Genomic DNA, 6327 nt, shown 5'->3' on the forward strand with positions numbered 1-6327 from the left:
ATTGCAAAAAACGAAGTGCCGCGGGGTATGATCGTGGGTGCTTCTTGTTCCCAAGATGCCCCTCCCTCCCCTTGAGAAGGGATAGCTTTCAATGAATATCGATTGATTATTTTTACAGTCTAGACTTATATCTAATTATATTATAATCACATCTTAATCATAAGATTTAAAGATTATAAGTAGTACTTGATAGTACCACCGATTGTTATTAAGGATTCGATTTATAATCCCTGCCGGTAGCGATTAATGTTCCAATAGTTTTTTAATTAACAAATCCTTCTAGAAGCTTCTGGATCCTTGAGAGATCATGCACAAAGCCATGTAGGCATCTATAGGGACCTATGGCGTACGTGATCCAAGTGGCATTGTCATCTAGGTTCAAGCTATATAATGAATCTATAATGATTCGGATTTGATTTTGATACGATTTGATATGATATAGATATGACATTTCTTAGATGAGTATTAGACATGGTGGGTAAAAAATTTTCCACACTAAGATTGCCGGCTAATAAATCCTCTTTTAGGTCCATTGTTACAACTATTACCATATAAGTTACTTAAGTGTCACGGTAAAGACAACTTTAAATAACCATGCCATCCTATCCTTTGTAATTCTTGCGAGTAAGGTGTTACTGGATTAAGCAGGGGGCTTACATTATTTTTTTTTAATGCCTAACGTCCAAGTAGCCGATCCTAAACTGAATGTATACTGAGGAGACACCCCCCCCCTCCCCCTAATATTTACTGTAGCAGGACAGTTTGCAGCATGTCTGCTCCTTAAACTTCAGAACCTGGAAATAATTCCCGACCCAGACTCAACCTCTGCAGTGACTTGTACTGTCCTGGAATAATTACCTCCCAGACAACTTCCCCTTTTCTCTGAGCTCCTCTGGTTACAGGAAAGATGGGGGATGGGCTGAAAGTCTGGACACTGACCATTTAGGCAGTTGTCCACCTTTGCTCTATCTCCATAAGGATGCCATCAAGATTCAAACACTAAGCGAGCGATACAAGGTTCGAATTCAACCACAGGTTAATTTACCATTAGGGACGTAAAGATACAATCGTCCTGAGAAGCCGACTATCGTATCTTGCTTTCGTCAAAGTTCCACAATGCAATTTGGACAAAGTTCATGGCGGGGTTTCGTAAAGTGCCCACAAGTTAAGCTTGTTCAGAGTTTCCCCAGTGTCTTACCATGGGAGGAAGCTAAAAGGATAGGTTACCTTTAAGTGCCGTTACCTTAACCCTGACTGTAGGATGTCATTTCTGACACCGCTGGCATTCAAATTCCTAACCAGCTAACCTGGGGGTCAGGCGGCAGGTGTAGGTATAGTCAGTGAAGACAACACCTGAAAACTTCAACCATCTGAATAGGACAAATTGAGCACGAATAAATTTAATAACAGGATGCAATTTGAAGCTGTTACCATGTGAATAGGCGCTTACAAAACTTTGCAAGTTTGACCCTCTATGGTGACTGTTTGAACAAGAAAACGGCAAGTTGACCTAGAGTGAATCTTTCAAGAGACTTACAGGTAAAGCGACAGCAGGGAACAGGAACTACCCGAGGGGTAATCTTCAAAGCATGACAAGCTATAAGTTTCAGAAATCATGCAAGGTCTGCAAAGGCAGTAACAATCCTGTAGACAGTACGCCAGTATGAACATTACAAGCACTTGGTAGGAGACGAGCGAAGAGGTACTAGATCAGAGGCGAATCCCAGTACGGTACTTTTTAACATGAGAAAGTTGAATTTACCGAGTGGAAAAGTTAAATGATAAATGTAGGCCAAATTAGCCGTTGCTATGGAGCGCTTGCCATCAAATACACGAACTGGGTAAAGTATAGTGTAATTAGTGCAGCTTCACAAGGCAGAACTTCCGCATGACGTCGCACGAGCCTATTACGTTCTTTCAAAAGGATGCACACAAGGTCCCGTGCGATGCCACCTGGAAGGTTGCAATTTGAAAATTACTAGCAACTCCTTAAAAATAATTATCAAGAAGGCACCAAACCGGGAAGGCCATGTAGCACCATCAAATTGCGGAATACTTTGAGGGCGCTAAATATCACCAAGGATAGCAACTCCTTAAAGACTAGTTTTATACGTCGACCCTCCAGCAGGAGGAGTATAGGATTCCTCAGTGCGAGGAGTACTGATCAGTTATTCCCTGCCCAAGCAGTAGTTGAAGGAGCTTCCTTAGAGATCCTCCGTAGATATAGGTTATGAAACCTTGATCAAAGGATTCTTAGGTTGTCAACACTCCATTTGTATTTAAGACCCGAAATCTAGAGAAACTTTGCACTCTAGTTTCAAATAAACTAAAATATATGATAAACATTAAAGCTTTCCGCCTCAAGCTTTATGTGTTCGCATTAGCGTTCGGGAGAATAAAAATGTATGATAAATTTTAATAAAGTATATTAGAAATCCACTTCGACCAAAATAAGTCACTTAAAAAATTTAAAATTTTGTGAAGGGCTGGTAATTTCCAGCATTAAGTCCCGCATTCTAAAATACTGTCAATTAAAATTCATTTTATTTTTTTCGCCCCTCGGGTCCCTATGGGCCCCATGAAGTATATATTACTTCATTTGGGAAGCCACCCTCGGGTCAGTCAAGGTCCACTACTGAACAGGAGCCACGTATTCACATATGGGACAACGTTGCTCCTGGCTGAAGCAGCAGTCTAGCAGGCAGTCCGGCAAGAGCGGAAGAACCGAACACCTGCGCCACAGGTTGTAGTCCCGGGACAAGTCCCCAATCTAAAGAAAATTATTGCAGAGATTATTGCAACAGTATTAAATATCTTTAGGAAGTAGGACTAATATTGTTGGAAACCAGAATGCATATTTAACGGTGTTTCAGTAAAAAAAAAAGTTACAGCCTACCATTTCAGGTACGCATAGTTAAGAACCTCACCTTACAACTAGGACATGTCCCTCTCCTAGGGAGGGAGTAGAGGGGGATGGAGCGCCCCGCCCGTGGAGCCTCACACCTCGGTACATGGCCAGAACCAGCAGCAACTGGAGGGTTGGTGGTGTCTGGTGAAGAAAAAGTTACTTATAAGACATAACTAAAGTCTTTTTGCTACAACCTTAGACAACAAGCGTTAAGTTAATGATATGTTAAGACAATGTCAAATATCCCTGCCAAACTAGTATAACATGAAAATTGTTGAACTTAAAAAACATTTTTGGTAAATAATCAAAAAATATTAGGCACATTCACCCCATAAAACCTTAACACTTAAAATTCAAAGTTATGAAAAAATACAATTTGTAAACTTTAAGCTACCACACATTAGTCAAACCATAAATCACAAACCTCGAACGTCGCTCATGGTTATTACCGAAAACAACGTCTGCGTCAATAAGAAGGTACAGCCTGAGTAAGGAAGTAGAGTGCTCTGCCAACTGCTGGCCGACTCCTGCCCCAAGTAAACTTGTGTGAAGCCTCGAGGCAGCCACCGAACAATTCCCATGTGATTCGTAAAGCAATAAAACAATTTTCGCTTATAATATCTTTATAATTATTGGATGCTTTCATCTGAAAATTATCTTACCTGGCCAGAGTTCATATCACTTAAGATGTTCACCTAATAACACAGACAGTATATACATTTGACGAAATATATAAATGGGTTTTGGTTTTCGGTATGAAACACTCTCAGTGAATCTTTAACCTGTTGTTTAAACCATCAGCAAAACGAAGCAAACTGCTGAAGTGCATTTACTTTTTACGAATCACTTGAGAATCGTTCGACATCTACTTCGAAGCTTCAGACGTTTACTTGGGGAAGAGCCGGTCAGAAGCTGACAGATGACCTGGTTGTGTTCTCGTGAACGTGTTCGTTTTCTGATCCAGACATTGATTCTCTCAGAGTAACACTTGGGACAATGTGGGAGGAACACGAACGTTAGTTGTGCATTTTATTTGTATTTCGTTGGTTATAGTTTCCATGTTTGCTGACGTTCGTTACTTAAGAATGTACGTGGTATTATATATAATTTTCGAAGTCTAGCTTATTTGGACTTTTCAAATCTTAATCTTTTTTGAGTTTTTAAGCGTTAAAGTTAACCTTATTACGTTCACAATAAAGTGTAATTTATCAAAACCTGTTATTAGTGTTATGATGGAAAAATATTTACGCCTGTATATTTATAGAAAGATTTTAATGTTGGTATCCGACCATTATTTTACAGTAGAAGAAATCCCTTCTGTAGCAGAACGCAGAGCTGCATATGGCCGTTGTAAGTATACGTTGCTGGTTTGTCTCTCCACTTTTACTCTACTTTTAACCTGTGAACTAATAAACCTTTTGACTTCCAGCAAAGGACTGCCAGCTTCTTTCTGGCACTTTCCCGGATGCTAAACCCATTCAGCTACAACCTCCAGTAAAGGTTACTAGACCCCTCTATTACCGTCCTATTGGTGATGAACCTGTTAATGAATATGCAGGTGCACTTCTTCCTGATAACTACTCAAATGCTGAAGCCTACGTTTCTGCAAAAAATTTATACTCTGGTCGTCGTAATGCAGCTGGTGGAGCTATCTTGGCTGCTGTTGACTCTGATGCTGCTACTGCTGCCGCCTCCGCAGTCCCTAAGACGGAGACATGCCCTAAGGGGTCATAGCCGGAAAATCCGAAGAAAAATGGAATGTTTACGAAAAATTACGAAAAATACTACAACGTTCTGGCAACACTGGTGCAAACCGTTTTATGTTATCTTGAAAAATAACTTAATTAAGTCAAATTTCCCGCTGCAACTTTCGTGACTCTGGTCCTCGCGGCGTGGGTGCGCCGCGGAGTATTGTATCTTACGTTGTAGAAGTCTAATGTTTCGTAATAGCGTTGAAAATAACATGTTATGCATAAAATGAATATAAACTCGCTCATTGGCAACAGTCTCGTGTGAGAGAGAGGGTGGTTCGTGGCTCAGTCACTGTGTATGTCCCTTAGGAAGTGGATGTATCGCTGACGCGCTCACAATATCTCGCAGAACTCTTGCTATTTTTGCTATTTGTACTGCAATATGACTTGCCAAACGAACAAGAGACAAGCATTGAAAGCTAGATGCATGAGAGCTCTCCATAGAAGGTACGAGCTGGCCGCAATGCGTAAATCGCGCATTGTCACGAGTAAAGATCGTGACCGCGAGTAGAGTAACTTGTCGCGGCGCGCTATGCCACTCCAACTTTTACAACTAGATCTGCCTTCACAGCCTTTATTTATTATTCAATTTACATGAAACTTGCACATTATATGTAGAGTTTACGCCTCTTAAAAACACATGTAGCTTTTTTTTATCTACGTAGATTTATTGATTTTATAAATAATGATAAACTTCATTTTGTTGCATAAGTTTTTGGGAAACTTTTAAAAATCTGTTATTGCACTAAATACATCTGGGATAAAAATCCTTGGTGCAAATCTTTATTATATAGTAAGGTCATAGCTGAGTGTCGTAGAAATGATTTTGGTTCACAATTGTGGGCTGTGAAAGCAATTGAACATTGTTGAAAAATTGTATAATTTTTTTTTTCTCCTTCTCTATTTAGGCTGAGATGCTGAAACTTGGCCTAGTTGCAGCACCTTTCACATGTATCGGGATAATAAATTATGAATACCCTACAACAACTCTCATAGTTCCGGTCAGATACCCCCTAATTGCAAGGCAAGGTTCTTGGCCAAGTTTCAACATTATTAATTCTAATACCTATACTGAAAATCCGTCTTGGTTATCTATTTAAGCAAGTGTTGAAATTAAACAATTAAGTTTTAATTTTGCGAAAACGCTTAATGACTTGGTCTTAATAGCTCTTAATCTTTCTCTAGATAGGTAACGTGTCCCGGAGCTTCAACATGTGCGGGCTGCTGTCCCTGTGCTGGAAGCCTGAGAGATGTCGGGTGTGTGGCCACGTCATCACCAGCGAAGAGTAGCCAGCGCTTAGACTAGCTACCAACCAAAACCCTGCGGAAGATGCCTTGTATACATAGGTATATTTAGGGACCCACGGAGAAAAAACAGAAAATTGCGTAATTTTTTAATGGTGCCGAGGGACGCCTTGATTTGCTTGGCTCTTTTAGCCTAGCGGGTGCAGACGATAACAGCATGTTGGGAATTTTTTTATTAATTTTTTTAATGCTTATCTATAGGTTTTAGGCTATGACTAAGAGTGATTTTTATTCTTTAGGCTGGACAGATTTCTGAAAGTACTATTAAATTTTTACTCTAAGCCTGTCTTTTATTTTTAATGATACCATTGGTTGAAAGGTAACAAGAGTAAACTCCTGAAATGTTTAGGGCAATTTTAATCA

At 39.9% G+C, this 6327-nt stretch overlaps 2 long non-coding RNA genes across 2 annotated transcripts; one reads left to right on the forward strand and one right to left on the reverse strand.

The window, feature by feature from the left end:
* Positions 1 to 2409: 2409 nt before the first annotated feature.
* On the reverse strand, positions 2410 to 3760 carry LOC138362983 (uncharacterized). The gene is made up of 4 exons (XR_011227962.1): positions 3742 to 3760; positions 3333 to 3435; positions 2928 to 3049; positions 2410 to 2770 (listed from the first exon to the last, which is right to left on the reverse strand). It is a non-coding gene; the product is annotated as an uncharacterized lncRNA (long non-coding RNA).
* Positions 3761 to 3787: 27 nt separating this feature from the next.
* LOC123773456 (uncharacterized) lies at positions 3788 to 6245 on the forward strand. Its single transcript, XR_006774821.2, has 3 exons — positions 3788 to 3923; positions 4211 to 4258; positions 5845 to 6245. It is a non-coding gene; the product is annotated as an uncharacterized lncRNA (long non-coding RNA).
* Positions 6246 to 6327: the final 82 nt, after the last annotated feature.

Source organism: Procambarus clarkii, chromosome 10 (assembly GCF_040958095.1).
Source record: "Procambarus clarkii isolate CNS0578487 chromosome 10, FALCON_Pclarkii_2.0, whole genome shotgun sequence".
NCBI lineage: Eukaryota > Metazoa > Arthropoda > Malacostraca > Decapoda > Cambaridae > Procambarus > Procambarus clarkii.